Source organism: Pezoporus occidentalis, unplaced genomic scaffold, assembly GCF_034315485.1.
Source record: "Pezoporus occidentalis ecotype Australia unplaced genomic scaffold, CSIRO_AGI_Poc_V1 ctg90, whole genome shotgun sequence".
Lineage (NCBI taxonomy): Eukaryota > Metazoa > Chordata > Aves > Psittaciformes > Psittacidae > Pezoporus > Pezoporus occidentalis.
The window spans coordinates 1,568,208-1,596,150 of NW_026916263.1; the positions used below are offsets into that span (position 1 = coordinate 1,568,208).

The window sequence follows — 27,943 nt, forward strand, 5'->3', positions numbered from 1 at the left end:
AAGTAAACATAATGCAGAACATTGTCCACGTGAAACATTGCTTTTAGTAATAAATAAATTATTCTAAAATCATTATAGAAATTAAAATGTTCCCGAATGTATCCACCAGTGTAAGAAACTAGACTACAGCACCCTTCATTTAAAATTTCCACGTAGACTTCTCAGCGGAGATCATTTTAAATCCTTTCATTGGAACTGGGTGGAAAAGCTGTACCCAAATATGGGGGGTGTTATGAAGAAACAGCAGGGCAGCAAGGTTCTGTGACCATTCTGTAGCACTGACCCATGCCCCTCCTTCAGCCTTGCATTTTAGCTTCAGGCATGTGCTGACAGGAGCCCCCCTCTAACTGCAGAAACTCTTGGGAATGCTGGGTCAGTCTTTAAAAAAAAAAAAAAAGCTAGTGCAGTTTGAGGACACTCTGCAAAAACAGGAGGAGACAGTATGTTCTCTACACTTGTCCTCAGGCCTGCTCTCTCTCTGTCCATCTGTGTCCTGATTGTTGCTTCTGCCTGTACTGAATAGAAGTGGGAGAAACAGCAAAAAGGAGGAAGGCTTTTAGGGAGGTTAGGAAGAACGTGGCTACAGACTGTTTGGTAAGATGGTGTTTAAATAGAGAGTGGACAAGACGTCATTGTCAAACCTTCATCTTACAGAGTTTTTTCAAACACATTTCCTGTTTAAGTGTATAGAATTAGCCCTGCTATGAATAGTCTGTAATTGTTGCAGATGTAGGGAAATGATCTTAAAAAAATAATAACAGTGATTTTCTAATTGGGCTCTGTGCCCTTAAAGAACTGATATTTGAAGCAGTATTTGATGAGAACCAGTTTTGCCCACAGAATACTGGAGAAATGGTCAGGTTTTCCTTTATTTTGCTTACCCGTGTAAGATGCAGACAAGGAATTGATACAGCAGCAGAATGAGACAAAAATTCCAATTTATTACCTTCCTGCAGTATTTGAAAGAAGTGTGAAACTGCCTACTTATCAAACTTACACAACACAATTTTTAGGTCAGAACACAGAGCCAGGGAATGGCATCCTTATAGTGGCATTCAAAATGTACAACTTTGTCCAAAACACGCAGACACAAATTTTAGAGATCAGAAATCTGACCATAAATGATAGTAAGAATCTATTGTCTGGTACAGTTATTTAAAACTGAAAAGGATGAAGCAAAAGTGCATTAATGTTTTTTTGGAACACACATTAGAAGAAAATACAACCCAGGCTTGCTGGGTTACAAGTACTGTTGTTTGTTTGATGTGTTCTTAACTGGAAGTAATTTAAAATTACATTTTAAAATGTGTATTAACTGGAAAATAATATTCCATTTTTTTCTTAAAAGGAACATGAAGGAATGATTGGCAAGCTGCCAAATTAAAGCAGAACTGCCCGTAATTACATTTGCAGAAACTGAGAATGCCTACCTGTATCCTTGGTAGGTAGAAATCTGTGTATCTTCACTGGGATAACAGTGGGATCTGGCATTTCTGTTTTATTGTTGATGCTGCAATAAAAAATACTATGCATAAGACATAAATGGAAGAATATTCTTCTATATTTCCTACAATATTCTTTGCATACAAGTTTAAAATTGGACTAATATTTTATTGTTTTTTTCCAGAACTCTATATTGACTAAGCAATATGAGACTCTATCATCAGTACAAGTTCCAGTACTTAAATCTGTATCCAGAACATTATATTTAGTTCAGTTATGCTTCCAGTAGATATTGTCACAAACTCAGTATGACATTCCTAGTGATCAGCAGAACAGTCATCCTGAAGGCATCCTTACTGAGTAGTATCTTTTCTGGAATTTAATGTTTTTATAAAAATCTATCAGGGATAAGATAACAGTTGGTATTGATAGGCATAATGCAAATCCTTGTGAAAGATACAAAGAAAGCAATAGAAGAAGTGATTTTTTTTTTTTTTTGTGATGTTTTAATGCTATTAGGATTTTTTTTCCCTGCTTCTAATCCTGCAGAAAAATCTTTACTTGAGAGCACAAGAGCACAAGGATTTCTCAATGGCAGGAGGGTGTGCTCTTTATTTAACCTTTTTATTCTTTTTGTTTTTTTTTTTTTGACAGCAACTATTTGAGATAATATCTGATGCAGCAAAGAGGCATAATATAAAAGAAAGATATTCTGATCTGTTTTGAAGACATGTATCTGGACAAGTAATTTTCTGGTGCTGCCTTCTGTGAAAAGTCACTAATGCCGTCCGTAAAGCAGTAGCAATACATTCTACCACATATTTCTGTATAAGATTAAAGGCAAACCTGTTGTGAGACCACTACTTGACTTCCCCAGACAGGACATGGAATAACACTTCTACAGATTTCTGATAAAAAGTAATTTTGAGGATGGTCAGGAAGAAAGTATTTGTTCTCTCACTCTACTGTTTTCCAGATGTGATCAGAAAGAGGAAGCTGTTCCACTAATGGATCAGAAGATTGCTCTGTGAATTTAAACATCATCCTAAAAACACAGCTTCCATGTTTGATAGTTGTAAGTTCAAAATACAATGTAGATATATCCAGAAGGCCTCTTTAAAATCACAAGGAATCTATAGACATAGTTTGATGAGATTCTACAGCCAATATTTCAAAAAAAAAAAAGGGATCATCAGCATTCTATTTTCATATGTTGGTCTAAATGCTGACTTTAAATGCAGAATGGTTAAATAAATACCCACTCTCATGTGTGTTGATGGAGCACATTTCTATCTGAAATAGGTATCTAAGGTTAAAATACAGGTTTTCAGTTGAGGAAGTGAACCTACAGCTCATGCAGTTCTCAGATGTGTTCCAAATGTTAAACAAGTTTCTTGAATATAATAATCTCCAGTGCCACAGGCAACCCATCACTGATGATTTCCAAGAAGACCAGGGAGTGGAATCCTTCAATATGAATTCCAAAACTTTAAAATAAAGGGGAAATTTTAAAACTACATTGTATATCTTTAGCATACAATTCACCAGTCATCACTGAAAAGATGCGTTAGTGGCAGCAGATGCAAGGTAAAAAAGTCTGCAAATGAAGTGCAGAAGCTGCACAACAGTCTGATGCATACAATACAAGAAAGAGATGCAGAACCTCAAAGTATAATTTTAAATGCAGCTGCAAACTATTTCCTTTTTATTGGTGCATGTCTGTTATGCAGTGTCTCAGTTCTCCAAGGGCAAAAACTGGCGACTTTACTGAGATGCTGTAAAATCTAAAATCTATTCAGCGTGCCAGGATGTATCCACATAATTAGAAATGACTTAGGACAACATGAAAAAGGGAAATTTAGCTTTTGCGTCACAGTGTCCTGTTGTCTGCTGGAATCCGCATCCTCAGATTAAGTCTACAGATTGTTTATTAGCACTGATCTACCTTTTAGAGCAGAAATTCAGGATTTGAGAAACTTGAAATAGTTCCTTCCCGTGATTTAGAGCAGTTCACAGAAAAAATTCTCCCTTTCTGGAAAGGTCCTTAATCAGCTGGCTATTCAGTATTCTTGAGAAAGCCACTGTCAGTTTCCAAATGTGAGACCATCCCATTTTTATACAGATAATTAAATATTCATCAAATGAAGGGCTGTAATTGAGTCATGTTTCACTGGAATGCCATAGTTCTCAGCTATTGACTTGGTCTCTTGTGCTCTTCTATCTCTCTTACTCAAAAAATACAAGTCTTTCTGTGTTTCTAGTCTGTAATATAGCTTAAAAGTAGTTTAAACAACAAATTCCATGCCATTTTTTCTATTGCATTGCCTGAAGAGTTTGATTTTACTTTATAAATTGCAAAATATAAGAAGAAAGTGCCTTTTGTTTTATCTTTGCATTTACCAGCGTGTTCATATTAATACATGAATTTAGATTTTTCATAAATATATCTGTGTCAGTCTTTCATAATTTTTGGTGGCCTCAGTCCTTCCTTTGAGTTTGTTTCCCGAACTGAAACATACCATGCCTACCAAAGCCTGAAATCTAGGGTAGGCATAAGAAACATGAAGAGGTGTTTGAATATGCGGACAATGAGTGTGCTGTAAAATGAGTAATGTATTGATTATAGGTTGGTTGAGACAGGAAGTACAGCTTCAGGGTACAAAAAATTGCTCAGACTACCTAGGAGTGTTTAATAAACCTTTATGAGAATAAATAGTTCCAAAATAACCATTATGTGCATGTTCTCAGTCATCTTCAGCAGAGCTTGGGTGGTCCTTTAGGAAAGACCTTGTGGCCTAGCACGCATGCTTCTTTAGCCAGTTTCTTGTACAGTTAATGTGCCTGTTGAATATGTGGGTGTGAATCCAAACTTGACTTCCTGACCACATTATTATTCGTGAATTAATGTAGAAGAATGACAACTCTGGTTAAAAAGTTGTGCCAATATTCAGCCTTGATGAGTATTTATGCAAGAGCTTAAACGGTTTATGAGTTCTAAAAATGTACGTTTTTCGGTTTTTTTTTTTCTTTTTTACTTTTGGGAAATACTGATTTCACAAGCAGAAAGAGAATAGGTATACAGAGATACTAATTTGTTTATTTAATAGTATTTCAGATGTGAGTATTTGAAACTATGTCTCACTCATATATTCTATCACAACTCTGCTGACTTGATAACCTACTAAAAACTGCTTTATATACAGAATTGTCATTCATGCTGTTAATTAACATCCACCTCTTTTTCTCAGTTCCACTCTGACTCTTTTTCCAGACTCATTAGAAACAAAGGTACTATTTGAATAGAATGTTTCAAAAGAAAATCTCCTTATCTTCTCTTCTGGACCATACTGGGAAGAATATGTAGAGATCTAACACTTCCTTGATCAAGAATATTTTAAGCAGTTTTCAAAGTCCCTCTTAGGTGTTAAGTCTGTACATATACTGCTGCCATTCACACACTGTGAAATGAGATGGAACATGAAGGTGCATTATATGCTGTTCTAGAGCTTTTCTCACAGACTAGGCGAGTATATGTCAGCTTTTGTATGCTGGATGTTAATTGTACTATGTAATGATATATTTGAGTTTTATAAATGCCAAATCATTCAATTTTACTAATGTGATTCTGAAGTACCATCAGAATATTAGATACTTACCACATACAGAGTACATAACAGGCTGAGACTGCTAGCCTCGTGAGGCTTCCATATCCTCTAAATAGATTACTTGAGCTACTTGGACCATTAGGTGCTCTACTAATCTTTACTCAGCTGGCACATCTTTTCATGATATGCAAGGCAAAACAGTGTGTAAAAAAAATCAGAGACAAATTTAGAAAAGTTTATATGTCCTTATAATCAGAATACTATTTTCTAAAAAAAAAAAAAGGAGAGAGAAAAAAGAAATGAGCTTTCATATCTATTTGGTCTGTTCAAGTGATTAACCAAAAGGGAAACAATATAAGTTACTTTACACCTGATATAAAAGATTTGTTTTAGAGACTCGGCAAAATTCTTGGATTCATTCCTGAGCATCAGCATGTAGTACTGATGCCATGATGAGTCAGTACCTGGGAGTGCTTTTTAACTATTAATGAATATCAGGTTCGCCTTTTATACGAGAATACACAGCTAACGCCATTTGTGGTAGCAGTTCTGTACTGAAGTCTGTAAATCACTGATCCCTTTTAGAGCCATCTTGGGCTGTCAGTTCACATATTCAACAGTGAAAGTTAACAGAATATAAGCAGCAGTAACAAAACTGATTTGAGTCACCCGTAGTGCTAATTTGCCAGGCTCCCTAGTCCTGAAATACTGGAGTACTAGCAAGTTATTTGTTTAATGCCAGTTTTAGGTATAACAGGATTTTTGTCTGAAAGCGGGGCTAAATACAGGAAGGATAGTCTAATGTTTAGGATAGCAGCCTGGATTTGGGCAGTGAGCATTTAACTCTTTCTTCCAAACATGTTTTAGATGACTGTGATGATTTTGCTTTGTTGGTGCATCAATTCCCTGTCTGTAGAATGAGGATGGTATTTCCCTGAGGCAAATACTGCAGGACCCAGACACTGGGGGAATGGTGGCCATATGAGTACCATAGGGAGTAAACAAGTCAATGTAGACTATAAATATGTAGTTGCTTTTGGAAAGTTACAGTCTAAAGCAGAGCATACAGGCTGCAACAGACTTTTAGATAACTTCACTTTTGTTAGAGAGCCATTTTAATTAAAGTTTAGAACTTTCTGCTTCTTTCTGTCCATTTTTCTTCTACTTCTTTAGTTGTTGTGCCAAGGTATCCATGTGTGTTTCTGCCACTGTCATCTGGCTCATTCCCAGCAGATGCACACAATCTGTTTTGCTGTCATTGACAGGGCTCAGTTTGCAGAGAGAATGTGACAGAACATGCTGCTGTAGTCACTTATAACGGATCCTCTTTTCTAAAAAGTAACAGAATAAATTCATTCTTTTTAGGTTTTTATATATATTGTTCAGCCATAGGGTTTTATCCAGGCTACTCTGTATCCAGTTAAATAGGGTATTTATTTAACATCTTAGCTTTATTTTTAATTCCTAGTTTGTAAAATATAGATTTGCCAATAATTGTATATAGGCAATCATCACAATGCATTGAGAGACATCAGTTTCAAGTGGTGGCAGTTACCCTGCCCATTTTGGAATAAGCCTCATTTTCCCAAATATTTTTTCAAAAAATTTATATTATTTCTTTAAAATTTTATATTCTGATTTATAAATATTGCTAATCAACAAAAATGTAGAGTCTTGAGAATCCTGCACACCTACTGAACATCCAAAATCATATTGTGTAAGGGAAAGGGGTGCTCATTCTAATGCAAAGTGTTTGTCCAGAAGGAAGCTAGAGAGATACAGAAAAATGAAAATTGACTGGTTTAGACTTTGTTGCCTACAGAACACAAAAAACTTGAAATATGAATGGTTGCCACTTGTGTTGTGGTAATAGCTACAGGTCCTAACAGAGATGAGGGCCCATACAACATGATGCTGTGCAAATACATGTTAACAGACAGCCTCTACCTCAAGGCATTAACAGTATGAACAAACAGGGTAAATGAGGAAGGTAGAAGGAAAAGAAATTCAGATAGTTTTACTATTAAGAATGTCTTTCAGTTCTCAGTATTCAGTAGAAAATGATGGTGTGTTAATTTAGCTTTATGGAAGGTCCCTAACCAGCATAATACTGTTTATGAGGTGATGGACTGTTCCCATTATGTCTTTGGCAGAGGAAAATTAATCAACAGCTTAAATTTGGTAAATACAACTTTGAGTTACTTCTTCGCAGCTTCCTACCACTAGGAGAGCAGGGCTGACAATAGCAAATTCCACACTGGGCTACTAAGGTTTCAGATTCAGCCGTTAAAATACTGTTAACATTAAATATGTATGGGCACATTAAATGTTTATTTAAGAACAGAATTTGTTTTACAAGCTGATGTTGCCTGTTATCCTATTATTTTCATCCTTAATGATCTAACTTCTTTCTTGAAATTGTACTTCATTCAGAGAGGTTGATGTCTCTGGGTTCTTTTTTATCTAGAGCTAAAAAAACAAAAAATAAAAATCTTCAACAGTGGACATCTCCATTAATTCCCCAAATAAAGAAATAGTTTAATAAGCTTAGTGACTTGGCTGCATTTGAAATAGCTGCATGTAGACTTTAACATAAATTAAATATTTAAAGAAATTTGAGTGTATTTTTAAGATGTATTTTTAAACACTCACATTTTGAGGAGTGACTTTATATACTTAAAACTCTGAATTCATGTTTTTGTACCTCACCTAATTGCAGATTTTATGCTATTGATAGAATGTATATGTTAAAAAGGCTATCTAGAAATTTCTACAGTGGTAGATTGCCATGTTAGGTAGGCTTGTGCTTTTTCTGTAAAATCACTTCCTGTGATCATGTACATATATTTATACATGTGTACATATATATATCTGTGTGCTTTATATACAAATATATATGGTTTTAAAACTATGTTTGCATGCCTCTGGGTATGCCTTACACTGTAAATAAAACTGTCAAAATGTCTCTTCACAGTTAGACCTCATAAAAATAATCCGTCCATAAACACGTGGTGCTTTTTATTCATATATATATATATATATATATATATAGTTACTATGTAAAGTAAGAGTGTTTCTCCTGTTGTTTCAGATTTGCATTTCTTCTATATTACGGGTTAGAAATAGGGCATTTTTTACTAGTTTTTGATGTAGTTTTATATTTGTGTATGCAGGTATGGGAATGATGTATATAAACATCCCAGACATAACTTTTTCTTGGTTTTATAGGTAGGTTGGATTAGAAGATGGCTGTAACCCCTATATTTTACTTTTTTTCTTTTTTTTTTTTCTTAAATATATGAGCTAGATCTCTGTAGGGTTTCTGCAAATAATACTGACTTTTTTGATTAGTCGCAAAATTACTATTTGAATGGGAATTGTTATTATGTGTATCTCCCAGAGACAAGTATTTTCGATATAACAGTTATGACACATAATGTAAAAAGAAGGATAAGAGACCCTCAAATGATTTCTTTTGTTACCTCTGTGCCTTGATTGTTAGGCTCAGTTCAACTCCAGCAATGTTGTTACCACTTACCTATCATACTTCTAAGACCAATATTACAACAGCACCAGCACACCTATTAGTAAACTGGGCAGTGAGACGTGAATGAGATAATTTATTACATTTCTAAAAGAGTACATTTTATATCCTCATATCTGTCACAAGAATTGATATATCTTCAAGGCATCAGGAAAGAGGCCAAAAACCAAATGAAAGACTACAGAACACAACGCATTCTCGTTATGTCAACCAGTATTTATCTTGATTTGGTTTTAATACACTTTCTTTTAAACATAAGCATATGAATTATACTTCAATGTATTATACTTTTTTTGTAAAAAAAAACAAACTCAAACCAACCTAGAAACTCAACTGCAGTTCAGCATAGCAGTATATTGCTGTTAGATCAAAGTGCTAAGCACAGGAATTTCAAATCTGTTTGCTTGGTACTTTACAATCCTACTTGGAACCTGATAAGGTAAAAAAGATGAAATTTATACACATCCAGATTGAACAAATCAGATGATAAATTCCAAAACTGAAGACTTATTATATAGAAATTCTATTCTGTAAGGTAACCAGTTTCAGAGTTTGTTTCAGTCATCAGTGCTGATCTTAGCTGCAGATATATTTCAAGTGAGAAGATGTAAAATCAAGATGGTTTGGGTTTTGGTTTTGAAGTGGGATTTTTCATTTTAGAGATAGCTGATAACTTCCATCTAAAGAAAATCCATAAGCAAAAAAACACTTGGGTTTCTATTCCATTCACTTTTATCTCCATTGATTAGGGACTAGTGTTTTCAACTTCCCAGTAAATGTTTCAGGAGTAGTTTTTGATAGTTACTTAAGTGATGGTATGAAGATACCTGCGTATCTTCGGCTAAACAAATATATAGAGTAGGTCAGTAAGTCCTGTATATGTTTGCATTTATGCCTTGTAACACTGTTAAAAGTAATGTAAAGAAGTAGAAAATATCATGAAAGGGATAAGTTTGATGTATAGTTAAACACTGGAAAATTAATGTAAAATCAATACTGAAAAATTACATGTTCTTATTGTTCACAAGGGGGAACAGTATGGCCCCTTTCGCTTGAAAATACTTTCGAGTGCCTTGCCAGTAGCCTGTTCCCAATGGGTGAACCACACTCTGTAGCTGTATGAAGTAGATTTTTTTCCCTGTATCAGCCTAGATGTGGACCTTTCAAGACCAGAGACAAGCTATTTTTGTGTTCTGAGGTGGCCCCAAAAATGTATTATTCATGGAGCAGGGCTCTTCACCAGTAATGATAGCTTGGACTTTTTGGGCTACTACTAGCCCCTAGTGAAAGGGCTGTTTGGTGATATTTTTTTTTTTTGTAAAAATATCCTTTTTTGTCTGTTTGCCCCAGGATGTGGAACTAAGACTTTACTCAAGAAGAAATTATCCACGGTCTAAGAGAGAAGGGCACTGTCTGGTTGGAGCCAGGGTTGACCACTGACTTAAATGGTGCACAGATTTGGCTGTGATATGCAGACATGCTCCACATGCATAAGTCTAATAAGTAGAAGTTGCATGCGTTATACAGTGCAGGAGATACCTTAGAAATTACTCATTTTGAATCCAATCACTGTATTCAACAAACAAAATGTCAGTAATCAATTCTCCAGTCAAGTCTATTACAGTTTTCAGTTTCTGCCACAGTTTTTCCCTGGCAAAAATACAGACCGTACATTAATTATGACGGTGTTATTTTGAAGAAAACTATTGTATTTTTGAATGTACTTTTCACAGCATTCAGAAAAATTAACAATGTTAACTGTTGACTGAGGATGAAGCAGCCCTTTGGTAGTAGCACTTACAAGTTATCTTGGAAACAGCTCAACTGACAAAGCTATTTAATACTTTTTTTTTTTAATTGGCAGTGCTATTAAGCTTTCAAATACACTGTCTCAACAACTGTTCCAATTTTTTATTTCTGCTAGCTAAAGAATGTAAAAATAAGAATAAACAGCTTTGTTGTATCCAAAGTCTTATAATTTTGGTTTAGTTTGAAAATTTAGCTGTTAAAATATTAAATGTAAGCAGCTGAAAATGCAACATGTATTATAGTGCTCCGGTTGTGCAGATTCCTATTGTATAATAATGTCCTGGGTTCAGCAGTAGCAGTCATTTTTCCCCTTCTTGGTAGCTGGTGCAGTGCAGTGTTTTGACTTTCAGCTTGGGAACAGAGCTGATAGTGATGTTTAGGTTTGGCCAAGGACTTTGTGAGCCTCATGCTCTGCCAGGGAGGAGGGGAAGCTGGGAGGAAGCAGAGACAGGACACCTGACCCAAACTGACCAAAGAGGTATTCCATACCACAGCACGTCATGCCCAGGATGTAAAGGGGAGTTAGCCGGAAGGGCTGGGGGACTGCAGGGTTGGAGGAGGTATCGGTCAGAGCTTGGTCGGGCTGGGGGGGCGAGTTATCGGTTGGCTGGTGGTGAGATGATGTATTCTCTTCCCTTGTTATTTCCTTTATCATTATTATCATTGGTGGTAGCAGTAGTGATTTGTGTTATACCTTAGTTACTAAACTGTTCTTATCTCAACCCGTGGGAGTTGCATTCTTTTTGATTCTCCTCTCCGTCCCTCCGAGAGCAGGGGGAGGGCAAGAAAAGGGGGGGAAGTGAGCGAACGAGTTACCTGACTGGGTTTAAACCACGACAAGTAAACATCCATTTGCTGGATAAAATGAAACCTCCCTCTAAATTATTTTGTATTAAAATTATCAATATAAATTTCAGTCAGTCATATCAGTCTACTTTCTTTGTGTTTCTATGACAAAGCATCATTAGGACATAGAACTCCAATTCTGAAAAAAATTAAGCACAAGAAAGGTCTTATTCAAATAGTCAGCAAAATAATTTGCATGCTAATTAAAGTCATGCCTAGACCAGACCCAGTAGGCAACTCAAGCAGTGAAGAATCTTGCCATTGCATTGAAGAAGAAGAGCCAGAAAACTTCTGGAGCTGAGAAGAGAAACCATTCATTACAAGAAGGTAAAGCAGATGTTTAAGAAACTTTTCAGCTTTTCTCTTGGGAGCAGGATTACCTTCAAATCTGCAATATTTGCTTAATTTTTATATCCATGTAGAGCACGCAAGGTGAAGAGTTTTTCTTCTCTTGTGCACAGAGCACACTTCCTACAGACAGAGGCTGGCACATAGACAAAAAATTGTCTATTTGCATTAAAAAAAAAAAAAATGCAAACCAACAAGCTGATCTTTCAGTCTGCGTCATTAAAAAGATTTTATCCGCTACTGCTTTCAGTCAGAAGTGCTGTACACAGTAGCTTCTCAGTAAATCAGGAAACAGCTACCTGTGTAGTTACTTCAGTGTTACATTAAGCTAATGTTTTCCTTCCCTAAATACCCGCTGTTACATAATGCCACTGAAACATCTTTTCCGGGGGGGGGGGGGGGGCGGAAATAAAATAAATTGTTTGAGTTTCAGAAACCTGAAAAAAGATTCTCAAATGGTTTAAGTAAACTTCTATGTTGGACTGTGAGAAGACATATTGTGAAAGCCATTCCTCCTCCTGCGCTTGAGTGATGGTACAAGCAGTTGCACTATCATCAAGGAAACTTGTGTTACGATCTCTTTAGGCTTCTGTTCTCTTTTACTGAAGTCTCGTTAGCACAAGAGAAACTCTGTTCCACATCGGTATATTCACCAAATATGTTCAGTGAATTTCCTGACTTCCTGAAGTGCCAGTTTTTCAGTATGAAGTAGAGAACAATTCAGAAAATGTTCAGTACAAAAACATCAGACCAGAAGGTTTCTTCCTGTTTTCATGAAACTATGATGAAGATCCATGTTATGAAAGTGTAGTTTTGCAGCTCTGTACAAAGCTACTCTGAATGAGGTTTTGTGGACACAGTAATGTGTGTGAATTTTGTGGCAGTGTTAGGGTAGGGAACCAAATCTTCAGTGTAGGACCTAAATTCTTTTCACAACTGCTTCTGTAGACCTGCTGCATAAACAAAAAGTCTGTTTGAAAATTCCTCCTTTTGCAGTAAAACTTCAAGAGTTCCTGTAACTCAGAAGTGAAAAGCAGGGAGGGGAAATCTTACTTTGTGATATACATTATTTTATAGTCAGTATACTATTTTCAGAAGCTTCTAAAAAAATAACACTTGTCATTTGAGAGCTGCAGCTGTTAGTCTGTTGAGATATAGAGGGGATGGGGCATATATTGAATTATTCATGAAGGCTACTGCTATAGTTGACAGAAGTTCATCAGCTAATTCCCCCACTTCATTCTGAACTTTCTTTTGAACTCGGTCAGGCTTCAGGGGTACAAGCTGTTACTTTTAATAATCATGCTACTAGAAGTTTCCTATGCTAAAGTATAGGAACATCTCTTACATCACAGAAGCTTTCCCTTTAAAAAAAAAGTAATTTATTGCTCATTGGGGGCTGACAAGTGCTTTATTTTGAATACTTCATAGATAGAGTGAATATCTGATACACTTTCAGGATATAATCGTTACATAGATGTATTAGCAAATGTATGTAATGATGCTTTATTTCCTTAATTCAATTTGGTGAACCAAAACCCCCCAACATTTTAATTATGTACATACTTAATATGTACATGATTTAAGAACACAAGGAGGGTTTGTATGCTATTACTTATAACATACTTTTCAATTTATAGGGCAATTCAACATGCGTGAATGCAAGGAAATCTTAGCTTGCACAAGCATAGGGAAATAGAGTACTCTCTATTCAAAATGCTAAGCTTCGTGCTTGCATTAGCCAACTATTTTGTCATGCAGACTGTAAGATTAATGATAAAAATATTTTATGGTTCTTCAATGCAGAAGATCAAGGTTAGTTTGGCAGACACTAGTATCATCAAGACACATGAAGTGCGTGCTTGCAGCAGTTACTGCAGGAATGCTCAATATCAAAGACTTCATCTCAGTTTGAGCACTAAGGAGCTGTGTGCCTCTCACTCCAGGGATTCCACAAGTGTAGCTCTGTTTTCAGACAGACAGGATTGCCAGCTACCTCTGCTTCAGCGAAAGCACAGTGCATATTCTTTACCTTTAGGACACTGCTCTCTATTTTTACATGGCACTACAAACTAATTTGGGGAATTTGAGTGCAGTAGGAAATTGTAATAAAAATTCCAGTGCTCTGTTCATTGTCCTCTGTGGAGGTTTCTACACTGAATGGGATTGAAAAATATCCTTTTAGTGGTTTGCTTGATGCAGACAGTGCCCTTATTTATCCTGTGACGACCTCATAGCAGCAGCACATGCCTTCTTGATGGAGAGGATTATTGTAATTCCCTTCTAGAAAGGCTTCCAGCAGCTCAGCTCTGTCACTTGCAGCCTGTTCTGAATGCAGTGACACACTCCCATTCTGTCTTGGGCAAATATGATCATCCTCCTTGTACCTTAATTCATTTACTTTGTCTGCTATAAAATAGCTGTTTGATTTGAAAGTTTGCTCTCTTAGTTTCAAAATCCGTAATGGTTTAGATCCTGGCTATTTTCAAGAACTCCTCCACAAATATCATCTTGACAGGTATCACCACCCCCATAGCACATTTTAGGAATCTCAGCATCACATCTTAGGTTGGCAAGTTATGTCCTTTGCTGTGATAGGCCTTCAATTAAGGAACTCCCCCAGGAAATCTGTCTCAAACCATATATCCTTATCAGAAAACATTAAAATAAAATTCACATTTTTGGCTACTTATTTTTTTCTCCATTATTATTTTTCAGCATAATTCCTCTTAAGACCATATGTATTATGGTTGCTCTCAGTAATTCTTGATGGAGTTGTTACTTCAGATTTTCTTCTTTTTTTGTAGAGTGACCTAAGCATGTTAGTGCTGTAGTTATTGATAGTGACTTCTTAATGATGAGTTTCATGTTGATACAGGTACAAGCTTTTGCATGTTAACAGACACAGTTTGTCAATATAATTGCTTACTAGATAGGACACATGGACTATTATTTCATTCAATATATTAAGAAAAATGTATTTGAATCTTCATCACTCTTCTTTACAAGGAATTATGCCTTTCTTCCCATTTTGCAGTCTAAGTCATTACACCTCAGCTGTACAAAGCTTCGGATAGCAAGGAATCCTCTTTGTCTGCTTGTCTTGTCTGTTTATCTTGCTACTTGTATCATAGTCCTTGTAATTATGGTGAGATGTCTAGAGCTATGTTTAAATGGTGGTTAGTTTTCTCCATTGATGATAAAGTACACCTATGTTTGAAGAAGTTTAAACTAGATGCCAAATGTTGATGGCTTCAATGAGGTCAGATGGATGCTACACTTTTGAGCATTCATAGAATACTTACGGCAATACACAAGGTTTTTTTCTTCAGTGCCATGTCTGCGTTTCCAGTCTAATAATTGACTGCATTTTGCGCACCTGAATTAATTTGTGGAATCAGTTGGGACTCTAAATACTGCACTAATAGTACCACCTTTCATTTGAATACTGTGCCCATATTTAGATGTACACAACTTGTATCCAGCAAAGGTTTATGAACATCATCAAGGATTTACTTTTACATCTATAATGTGCTCATTGATTTTAGATTCTTATTGGCTTGCTTCACTCATTGGGATGCAGTAACAATGTCTGTGAGTTCATTAATCTTAACCATTACATATGTACTTAATTTTAGGTACATGAGCAGTTCTGCAGCCTTCAGTGAACTCTTCAAGTGTTTCAAATTAGACATATACATTCACGCTTGTGAGTTTGCGGCTACATGCCATAGGACTGCAAAGACTTACACATTTGTTCAAGTTTACTATTTTTGGATGTTGTATAGATGTCACAATTATTTTTGTAAGTAAAATGCTGCCCCATTAAGCCTTCACTTGACTTGTCGGTGTGGTGATGTGCTTTTAAATTGTTTTAAATCCTTTAAATTTTAAAGTATTCCATGGCTGAAAGGTACTCAAACAGTCTAATTAAAATGCTAAGAATTCTGAACGTTTTCTAGACTATATATATTATTGCAAAATGAAAGCTAGTTTTGACCAAAAAAAAAAAAAAAAAGTTACTGGCTTTTTTTATTTCTTAAATCAGATTTTACAAATTAGTTATTTCCGGAAAAAAAAAGGAGGAAATGGAGGAAGTTGACATGCATACCTGAAGTTAACTTCATTATATTTAGATCTTTCTAAATTTAACTTCAGTGCAACGTCAGCTAGTAGGTGATTGTTCCACTAAGTCAGCTAAATAGATGATTTTTTTAACGTATTTCTTTTGTCTTACTATTTTTAGTAATCTTCTGATGGATTACAGTCAGTGAGAATACCAGAGAACTTTTTAGCCCAAATAACTCTTGAAAAAAATCCAAAACTATTGCATATTATTAAGCTGGGAATTTACAAATCCTCATTACTGGATAGTCTTCAGGGTAACTTACTCATTAGGCCTTGAACCACGATCCCAGTAGAATGTGGTGTTTTTAATAGCACTAGTTCCAATGAGAAAATTTTATTGTGGTATCGTGGAATACCATGCATTCTTTTGCTTTATGATTTATTCTCCGTAGATACAAAACTGTAAAAAAGATGTGTTAATCTATTTTTATTCAAAGTACAGAAATAGCTCAGTTACTGTTCAGAGATTGAATAACCAATATGAGCAGACTATTTGTTCTTAGTCATGCTATACCCAGTGCTCAAAATAAGGATATCAGTCAATTACAGGTAGAGATATGGAGCACATTTCGCAGATCATTGGTAAATAATCCATTCTTCTGTTTCAGACTGTTTTCCCAAAACAGTACTGTAAATCAAAAGCATAAAACTGCTACATACAATAATAGATAATGTGCTTCAATGTAGGTTGCAACTTCATACTAAAAAAATACTCATAGTAAGTTGGCTCAAAATTATCCTTAAAGAACAAAAGTATTTCACATGATTGTGCCTTCTTGATTGGATGCTTAGGACACTCTTTGGGAATTTATGCCCTACATATGTCTGAATTTATGCAACTAAATAAGAAGTATGTCAGAATGCAACATTTATCTCTAAATTGAAGGAAACTGTTACTCACTTACCTTCTTCTCAGCATGCGATTAGAATCTGGCTGTTACACATTGCAGAAAGGAGAGTCAAGGCAGCTTAGCTTGCTTGTCTGGAATTTAGCAGTCCACAGCTGATAACTGAGGCTGAGCCTGACCTTTGCAGCATTGCACAAGTATTGCAGCATTGTGAGGATGAACTGTTCTTGAACAATTTTACTAATGTATTAGACACAAAAAAGTCTTTCCCTTTTTACAAAGGAATGTGTATTTATTTTTTCTTCTTATCCTGAACAAATATCTTTGAATAAGCTGCTGTCCAGGACCTTCAATTCTCTGTTTCTCATTTGACCTCAGTTCTTTTTGTAGTACACAGGGATTTGATGGGTGCAGAAGTGAAGGTTTCTTTGGAGTCTTTGTCTGTCATTAATTTTGACAAGTTTATATGGTGGTGTGTAGTGACCTAAAGCTGAAATATTACATGAGGATGTATAAGTTGGCAGCGGGGACATATTTTTAGTCTATTGGCATAAGAAGAACTAAAATGATGAACTTTTCCCCAGCATCAAAGGCAGTTGCAGTACTGCAAGCAGACAGGGTAGAAGCAAAAGGACTGATGCCATGGGCATTACTATGAATTCATCTGCTAAGATGGAGGACACTAGAAAAGTCGGACGACTGAAAAAGTCAGAGCTCTTCTGTTACTTAAATTTCTGTGTGTATGGTTCTAATGGAAGCTTCATCTCTTCAGGATATTGCATATAATGTTCACCTATACTGCAGTTTTCCTTAACATATATAAAAAAGTTGGAACATTATTGTTATGTTTTTGAAGTGTTTTCCATTTTATGTAACCAGTGCATTTAGGGGGCTTGGAGCAACCTGGTCTGGTTGAAGGTGCCCCTGCCCATGGCAGGGGCCTGGTGAGCTTTAAGGTCCCTTCCAATCCAAACCAGTCTAGAGTTCTGTGATTCTGTGATATTTTCTGGATGGCAAAATGAAAATCACATACATGTGCATGGTTGCAAAAAGTAGGAAGAGAGACTTCAGGCTAAAATACGATTGAAGGAAACTGCTTCATAATCTCAGATGAAACCACCACCAAGCAGCAAGAGATTAAAAATGAACTGAAGCTGTAGAATGTGTTTTCTGAAGGGCTGTGTTACAGCAAGTCTTTAAAAATCATTTTACATTTACTGAATACAGCCAGGAAAAAATGATATACTACAGTACTACGAGATTTTCAGTTACAGCGAATACAAAGTCATTCCTAAAATGCAGACTAGGAATTTTTTGATTATTGTCTAGCTGGCAGAAGAGACGAATGTGGAACTGAATTACATACCATTACTCCATGAATCATTATTCCATGAACAGGAAAGACTTAAAAGGAGTCACAGCAGGTGAAGAGCACTCTGAAATGAGCCTCCATTTCCACGCAGTGCACATATTTATGCTTCACCCTTCTTGGTTTCATAATGTGCATGACATGTAATCCTACTATGCAGATACAAACCCCACAGCCATGACAGTGGGCCCATTTTCTGCAGTGAAACGTTAAGTCATGCAGTTAGTCAAAAACACTATGACAGTGTTTGTTAATGTTCGTTCTGTAGTTCACAAAGGATTCAGTTTATAATGCTTATAAAAAAAACTTTCTCACAGCAGACACTGATTAAAACATATATAATTACTCAGTAATGATCTTAATGTACAGAGCATTTTGTATCATTTTTTTCACAAGGTGCTTTTCTTTCAGTGAGACTAGGCCCAAATTTACCCTGTTTACATCTGATTTCAGGTCTTGCTATATTCCACAATGGTTTTTACCCTGTAAAGTGAAAAGCTCCATGCACTTCAGTTGAAATATGGTTAAAATTTGGGTGGAGGAAAACCCCATAAAAATATAAGTAAATATATCACTACATTCTTCCATGAACATTTAACAGCAAGCTGGAATCTAAAATGTGCTTCCTAAGTTAAATTATAAATTATTTTATATGAGTGAATCTTGCCATCTGTACCTTGGAAAATGTAAGATTAATTTAATTATGGGCTCTGATTTCAGGCTTAAGTATCTGATTGACAGTAGCAAAGGTTAAGCAACCTTCTCCAAGACAGTGCTGGTATTTGGCAAAAGTGGACTGAGATTCAGCCTTGGAAAGAGGATTTGCCCTTGGAACTGTTCTAAACAGAAGGCTAAGAAATCCAAGCTTGTGCTGTGGCTCCACCTTTATCTTGTTTAGCTACTTTTATTTTTAAATGTGCTTGAAAGACAATTTAATTCAGTCAGCCATAAAAAATCAACGCACTAAAGTACAGTCTGCGCTAAAACTTGAAGGTTTTTCCTTTTTCTTTTAATATGGTTTAATAGAATCTAAATTGGTTCATATGCTATAATTTTTTCTCAGATTAGTCTCAACTAATCTCAACATCTGTAACCACTGAAAGTTACTGACTGATTTGTCTGTCCCAGGACTGCTGAGTTACAATTTTAACCTATGGAGTTTTTGAGGACCTTCTACCATTTTAATCCAGGTGGAATTTGACCACATCCAAAGCTGGTGGTGTCATCTGGTTTTGTGGCAGACGTTTAAACACAAAGTGTCTGACATCTTGTCAGATTTCTTCAGAGTCGTTTCATACATTGCAGATACTGCCTTCTGAACCCTGAATTGCCTATCCAGGATTTAAGGAAGTGTTCAGAGTTGCTGATGGCTATTATTCCGCCTTACTGAAACTTGGTTTCTGATGTTTTCTATCCATGCCTTTGTCAACGTGTTCTCTTGTGTAAGCTGCCATTATAGGAAGGACAAATAATAATTTTGCGGGTTTGTTTTTTTCATTTCATGTTAGTATTCAATTTATGCTAGTATTCAGATCAACGAAACTAAAAGCTGTTATTCCGTACATTATTCCAGGAGACCATGCAAGCAAATTTCAGCTTCAGTAAGAAGCTATGCAGGCGTAGAAGAAAATTCCTTCTATCGTTTTCAAGTGATAGAATTTGTAGGCAATTAAGTTTTCAGAAATAGAAATTTTGCCTCCTATTTAATCAGACAATACCCCCACACACCTCATCCCCATCACTGGCAAGAGAATATAGAGTCCCTACACCAAGAATACCTAGACTGTATGTAGCAGGATAGTGTTAGAATACACTATCAATTACTATCAATAATGAAAGTGCCTCCAACTTCTATGTCTATCAGTATATCCATTGCTAGTTAGCAACATTTATGTGAATCACTGATTTCTGATTTATTACAATATGAAAATTTCTGTACTAAGTAGTTTGTGTAGGAAGAATTGCAAGTAAAATTACTTTCTAACTTAGCAGACATTTTTGGTCTCTCCATCTCAAAAGAGTATAGAGAATTTGTATTTCACCTATAAAACTTAACTGGTTAGTATTAAAAAAGCTACATAAAATTCATAAAACTCTTATCTTTGACTGGGTGAAACTGTGAACATATTTGGGGGAAAGGAATCTTGTTCCTGTCTTTCTATGTAGTATTTTTTGTGTGAAGAACTTCGTCTTCGGTCTTTTGCATGTTACCAAGTCAGCAGTGTAAAGTGGACTTTCGTGTCTTCTGTGCGTGCTTCTTGTTAACGCATTCTTGTATTACTAATTTTTTTTTTTTCACAAAGACTGTCACTCCCTATTTCTGATCATAGGCCTGATATTCTAGTCAAAAATCGTATTTTTTGTTAAATTTCAGTGATCCAATTTACTAGTCACACAGTCAAGCTGCTCCCAACACACACACTCCTTTCTGCCACTGGAAGTTGGCCATTCTACTAATTTTCAGACAAATACTGATATTTGACATGTCCATGTTAATATGAAACTGGGGCATTGACTTGTCAAGAAATAAGCAGTATGTTTGCCGTGAAATGTAATCACTGCCATAACCCTACTAAAAATTAGATTAAATAACAAAAACAAAAACAAACAGAATACTGCACAAAAAGTCTGTCAAATTTCTCGCAGATCTGGTTGAATATACCACCATTATTACAATCATTCTTAAGATACCTTTTTTTCTGTGACAACTGTAAAACAGTTAGAAATGGGTTATTGAAAACAGTGAGTACTAAAACCATTTTTCCAAAATTGAAAAGCTGACCTTATTTAAAAATAATAATATTTTTTTGAAATCATATGAAGAAGGATGTTCACACGCCAGGAACTATGTCACAATTCCCCTTGCCCTTTTTTCAAGACTGAATTATATCCATCAGCTTGATCTGTATGGAAACTAATGCAGGGGAAAATGTAGGTTTTTTCAACTTTTGCAGGAATGTGTGTTTCTGCTGTTGATAAAGGAAGAGTTGCCTTGAGCGATATGAAGCTGTTCTTTGATATATTAGTTGTGTCTACGTAAACTATATGATAGTGAAGATTATCAGTTAGGTTAGGGTTATTCAGACAACACTGAAGAGTTAAATATTGTAATTTCTTTAGGATTAGTTCATTGTTTTATTTCATGGCATTGTTACTGTTATCCATAAAATGGTATTTCCAAAAACTCCATGTTGCAATAAATTATATCTGAAATGAGGGAATGTAGATATTAATTTCGTTGGGGGGTTTTGAATGAAAAAATGTTCATGTTTTCATTAATTTGAACAGATTTTCTTATGCGTATTTTTCTTTCTCTGCTACTTCCCTGGAAAAGCTGGTAAGAGAGAAAGACTGCTCACTTCAGACATGACGAAATTCCTATCAATAAAAGAGCTTTCTGATTGTATAATATGACATAGGGCTCTATACTACCTATTGAAGGCAAAATGTAAGTAAGGAATGTGATTAGTTCACCTGACCCTGAAAGAACCACAGTGAAGTGCCAGTACTTCTAACAAGACAAAAAGATCACTAAATCTGTCTAAACCAAAAAGCAAAAAAAGTGCCTGCTTCAACTGCATTAGAATTTACATGAGCAGAGTAATGATCAAGACAGAATTTGGCCAGGGCATTAGACAGAATTAATTCTGTAAAGATTGTCAGGAAATCTTTATTGTTCTCGGTGCTCAGGACACTGGTTTTGCAATTCATTTGTAACACTCTTTTCTATTAGCATAGTGTCTCCAAAACACTCATAGTTGAAATCTCTCTAACTTCACCTGTTACCTGCATGTTTGGATGTCCTTTGTGAACTATAGTTAAATCTGCAGAACAGTTCAGGAATATCTTGATATTCCAGTTATGACTGAAGGCCCATTATTTTACCTGTTAATTTTTGTACCATAGAAGCTTATAGGAAGAGATTGACCCTGTCCTAAAGAATTTGCAGTATGTAAATCTGACCCAGCTTGACCCTAATTAACTTGTGAGAGTCAACAGGATCACAGCACATGCTGACTGGACTGCAGCAACTCAGGGAGTGTCTCTTATGTTAACCAGGGTGTATGCCATACAGGTTAAGAGTAGTTGACACCTCTTTAATTGAGCAAGACAAGTCTTTAAAAAGATGAACATCTAATCTCACCCACTTATATGGCAGGAGAGCATGGCACTGATTTACAGATTGATAAAATGTGCTATTACTCTGTGAGTATCTTGATACGGAATATGCATTGTCTGTGGCAGGTGCAAAACCTGCTTAATGTGGAAGGAGCCCTTAGAGTCTGCTCCGTGTAGTGTCAGGCTCTCTACTCTTGCTGCTCTTCTGAGAAGTCAGGTTGAGCAAGGTGGCCTGTAGTCCTAAAACACTGTACTTGAAATCCTTTTAACACTTGCTTGCCACGGGCGTGATACTGAATGTCACGGTCAGCATCTTTTTTTACTGATGAAGGGAAACAAGTGGTGTGCCGGCTTAAATGAAATAGTAAAAGAAGGCAGGATGTAGTGTTTCCAGTTTGTTTTTATTTATCAGACAAGGTAATATACTGTAAGACTGACAGCTGCCAGTCTGTACACACCTGAATCCATACCACAGACACTTTATTCCATGTTAGTGATGATTTCTACAGAACCATGCAGCAGTGAGGTTTCCAGGAACATGCCCATGTAGATTTGCTGCAGGCGCTGTTTACCCCTGCAAGAGGTTTCAGCAGGAGCTACAGACTTAACTAATGCATGGCTCTCATCTGAATTGCTTTGGGAACTGAAACAAATTTTCTGGGAATCTAACATCAAAGGACCATCAGACAACAAAATAAATATAAAAATAAAGATTTTGGCCTAAAAAACAGACCCAAAACCACACTGAACTTAAAACCCAGCAAGAGAGTTGCTTCCATGTACTGGAGCCAAGAAAAAAGAATGACAAATGAGCAGCAAGCTCCTCTAGCATAGGCTATAAATCAGTTCGTTCTTGTATCAGGCGGCTGGTGTTGAAAAGTAAATACATGAGCTGGTATGGGAAAGTGTTGGATGATTAAAATGAAATTGAAAGTATCCCCTCAAGTTTTCAGTAACTTTATAACAGCAAAAGCTATAATTGTTGTTAAACTTCCTCATTTTTACTTAAATGTATTCAACATATCCTGTAGTTGCATACTCTATAGTCTTTCATGCAAACTTGCAAAATGGAGCCTTTGAGTCCTCAGTGGTCATCTGTAGCTAATATACAGGACTAACACTTTCATATTAACATGGCTGATATAGAGTCTTTTTATTATTAATATTATTATGGTTATTATTGTTATTGTTACTATTAATAATATACTTTGAAACTTTTATGCTTCATTTTTATGATGCTTTGTTACTGTATAGCATTGCTGTACCCTGTGAGAATGTAGAGCCTTTGACATCGTGGTAACTCATCTTTCCTCTCCAGAAGAACCCAGTGGACTCTTCAGAGAAACTGAGAAGCGACAGCATATTTTTCCTTTGTTTAAGCAGGATAATGCCATTGAGATGTGTGGGTAAGACCATATAGAGCTTGCAGCCTTGATAATAAAGTGGTCTTGGACATTCATATGATATCCTCAACTTTTTTTTTGAAGTCTCAGTGCTATTATTGTTAAAGTAAATAGAAAAATTCCTGCTAACTCCCATATGCACAGAAGCAATCAGAAAGTGAGATACTGTTTTCAGTGAGCTGTTTCTAAGCTCTACAATCAGATTTTTAAAATAATTTTTAAAAACCCTATAACATCTTCAATTAGGTTATGACATGCTGTCGACATTTCTATTGAGTAGAACCCATTACTGACTCAGATGGGTTTCAGTTTTGAAGCACGACATATGAAGATGAACATTTTAAAGTATTTCATCATGCAAAACTTGTTAAATCTGAAGTAAAAAAAAAAAAAAATGCTGGAGATTTTTCACTTAGAGATATTGTGATAAATAAGCAGCAGATCAGTTTGATAATTATACTTGGAAAGTATATTGCTTAATAGCAGTGGACTGATACTTATTTGTCATTTATGCATGATCTAATTGCACAATTGTCTGATTTTTCATATGAAGGGAGGAAATTTAGGTTTACAGAATAGGAAATCAGTGACACAGTATTTCCTTATGATGAACTTGCTTTTAATTATTCTGTTAGTGTTAGAAGGTTTTTTAATGGAGATTTATAATCAGGAATAAAAGCTACATTTGAAGATGTCTTATCCAAAGCATGTAGTTTTCTTCTAGAATAAAATTCTTCTTTATGGTACCTTTTTTTTTTTAAGTACTACTTGTTTAGAACCTTGAGTTTTATTATTCTTATCTCAAACTCTCTCTAGTGCCAAAAGCGTATTTTTTTATAGACATAAATATATAATTGATATGGAGTGGATTTTGTCCAGTCTTTTTGTCTGTTCATTGCAAAGTAAAATTAATCTCTTTAGCTTGAAGCTGCATAGTTTACTGTCATTAGTTGGGGACAGTCAAAGGCGTGACGTTTCAATAGTAGAGAAGCCTTGGGATTTTCAGCTATTTCTGAGACCTTAATCAAAAATATTACTGATTGCTTGGGAATCAGTGAACACACTCCTGAGGAAAAAAAAAAGGCAGCATAACCTTAACATTATTCACAACTCATAATTATTTTTTTTTTATCTTAATATAACACAGTAAAGAATATCAAAGAACAGTAGGAAATCTTGATCCATGTAAACAGGTCAGAAATGTTCAATGCTTTTGATCTTTTTTTGAGACAGTCATACACACATGGGTAGCTTTAAACACTTTAATTTTCCTTTCGACCTCCTGGCATATTGAGTTTTATCACATTCTGAAGTCTGTGCCTATTCAGGGTTTTTGAAACCATAGCTTTAAAGTCAACAAACACTTCAGTAAAAGTAAGTGCTGTGTTAGGAGAATTAGCATTGTGCTGATGACACAAACTACAGCTTCTCACATTAATGGAAACAAGATTTCTGAGTCATTGAAGGACTTTAAAAGGGAGAAAAGATCCTTAAAAATCATCACATTTCACTTCTAGAGAATACTATCTCCGTAACATTCTTTGTTATTCCCTGCTTTTACTCATTCACATAAGGTTATATTTGACTGAAGAGGAGTTAAAGCATTTTTAAAAATGCATTGACTGATGTCCAGTCAGTCTACTGAGTTTCAAAACTTTGTTTTTCTTGGATCTCTTTCAAATAGAAAAGAGGAAGCGCTTCCTTTTACAACATGATGTCAAGACAAGAACACACACGCTCACATACGCACACCCATACACAAAAGTACTATTCAAGTCACTTCAGAGTTTACTTACTGGCACACAGGATCCTAAATGAGAGCAGGAAGAAAAATGCATAATGCTTGTAAAAAATAGCAGCTTAATTATACAGTGTTTCGTTAATTAAAATATTGCTGTGCAGAATACAAGGAATAAGGATTATTGTTCGGAATAGACATCACATTCAGGGTTGTGTTAATAGAGCAACAGGCTTCATTTTCCACACGCATATATATATGTGAAAACTATTTTTAATCCATGTACTTATTCAAAGGGTGGTTGCAGGCTACATTCAGGTCTCATTTTCACCAAGGAGTATGTGCAATAAGGGAACAGGCCACGTAGCAGTTTTATTCATGGCCGTGCATTTGAATAGCTATCATCACAGCGCTAGCCCTGAGGCGATGGCAATAGGTTTTACAGTACTGTATTTTTTGTAGCAATAAGGACATGCTGTGTTTTCAGAGGAATGTCTTGACAACAAAGTGCATCCGTGAAGGCCACCCCACTCATAATGATGGTCTGTCTTTAAAATAGTACTAAAACAAAACAACAGTTGTGTTTTGGCAAGGGTCTTAACTATTTACAGCCAGAACAGTAAATAGCGCTTTAGTACCCAGATCTCCCTGAGCTGTAACTCCAAACCTGGAGGAAATACTATAATTAGGGGCTTTTTCTTCTGTAGTTTTTTAAAATATAGTATCCATTATCAATGTAAACATTCAGAAACCCAGACTGATATTTCTTTTTAAAATGCAGAATTTTGATTTGTGACAGCTGCATTGGATCGTTAATCATATATTATCTTTATGTGAGCCTTTTTCTAACATATGTTAATTGGCTGTTTTCTGTGACAAATTATGAGCTCTTACTTTGATGAGGTTCAATTGCAATCATGCTGCAGTTGAGTATGTAGAGTTTCCAGCCCCTGCTGGCTCCTTAAACCACTACAAACATCTGCATGCCACTGCAGTGCTGAGTAATGACAGGATTTGGGTTGATCTGATTTCTGTATAGATTTTTTTTCCACCGGATATTTTCAGTTCTTTGCACTAAATCCATTACAGGGTTTGCTGTTTTTAGCAAAAGAATGATCTAAAATTAATATCTTATATGGCATTATTAAAATACAGTGAGAAATATTTTGCAGCACAGTGTACTGAAATCTTTTTTAATCTCCAGAAATTTCAATAGGCTACTAGAAATGCTCTGTCAACTGTTATTGCATTTTACAGTTCAAATTTACTGGAGTCATACAGCATTTCTAGGAGTAAAACTGTTGCCTGCTTTTCAAGTAAATATTTTTTTAATTCCAAAGCGTAACATTTGCAAGTTTTTAAGAAGAAATTTATTTTATTTTTTGAGAAGTGGTTGGCATTGCTTTATTTCTTTTAATACTTATAAAAGAAAATTATGTTTCCCAGCTGGCCAGGAAATGTGTCTGATTATGTTTTACATAAACTTGCACATTTTCCTGCTAGTAAAGAAAATGTTGCACTGAAATTTAGTGTCTATCTTTTTTGGGTGTAAGGAATCTTGTGCTTACATTTGTTCAGTATGTAAATTAAAGAAATACAGAAAGATTCACCACAATGGAAGTAGTCTTGCTTTGAGCCTTTTTTACTTGTTACTCTCTTGAAGATAATAGTGCACATAATTTTATTTTGTACAGCAATTCATTAGAAATAGTAAGACAGAAAATGTTTGCTGTATTTTAATGTGTTTTTACTTAGAGCTGGACTTAGGTTGAATGTGCAGACATACAAAATCATATATTTTAACACAGAGAGCAATATGGTCATAAAATGGATGGAGCATCATCTTTTCAAAAACTGTGTCAGACAATATCTATTACATTGCAGTTAATTTAGCAGAACACCACACAGCTCAGCTTTGGCCTAAACCAAATGGCAGTAGATAAATCTGTCCCATTTGTTCTTCAGAGAGAAGATGGGGGTTAAATTTCCAGGCAGGTGTTAGAGTTTAGAATAAGAAGAGCCAGATGTGTATGGAAGCTACTTCAGTCTTGTGAGGCTGGTTTTAATTCAGCTGTTTCCCTGGAGTACCACACAATCAATGAGTTCCAAATCCTGGGGCTACCTGCCTTTACATGAAATCATGGGAACATTTCTTCACAGCATACTACTGAACATGTGCGGAAAAATTAGAGCAGAAATTAAAGGTAAAAACAATGGTTAACCTCAGAAGCTCCACGAGCATCACATTTCTTTGCATTTCTGAAATGAAAAAATGCTAACCAAGTGGAAGTGCTTAAAGAAGCAGTGCATTACCATGAGGAGGAGAATGTAAGCAGTGCAAAACTCACACAGTGGATATTTCATATGTTTCTCTAATCACTGCTCATGGTAGTCAGTGTTTTGAAAGTAAGCATAAATAGGTCATGTGCAGCACAGTGAAAGGCATTAAAGCTAGGTGAATTGAAACAGGAAGGGGTTTCAAAAGGATGATTTTGAGCATGTTGTCCCTATCTCAGTATGTCTGCAAAAGTAAATTGATGCTCTGTGCCTTGAATTAATCTACACAATGACATTCAATTCCACTTGATAAGATGAGCTTAATTGGCTTTGAGAAAATAAAGCAAGGTAAAGAAAGATGTATATAAGCGAAAGAGAGGGCTTGGTACTTTACTGGATTTTGAGGCCTGTGAGCCATGTGTCTTAATTGGGGCCAGTTGGGATCATTCAATAATTGCTGTCAGAA

At 35.7% G+C, this 27,943-nt stretch overlaps 1 protein-coding gene across 12 annotated transcripts in view; it reads left to right on the forward strand.

Moving 5' to 3' along the window:
* MEF2C (myocyte enhancer factor 2C) overlaps positions 1 to 27,943 on the forward strand; it is a 124,246-nt gene that overhangs the window by 7,151 nt on the left and 89,152 nt on the right. The window contains exon 1 of one of the 12 annotated variants that reach the window (XM_062605195.1): positions 9,697 to 9,716. The exons of 10 other annotated variants lie outside the window; for them this stretch is intronic. The gene's annotated coding sequence lies outside the window, so the exon portion shown is untranslated. Of the gene's footprint in view, positions 1 to 9,696; positions 9,717 to 11,380; positions 11,575 to 27,943 lie in introns of those variants that run through there. One more of the 12 variants, XM_062605197.1, reaches the window with a different exon arrangement.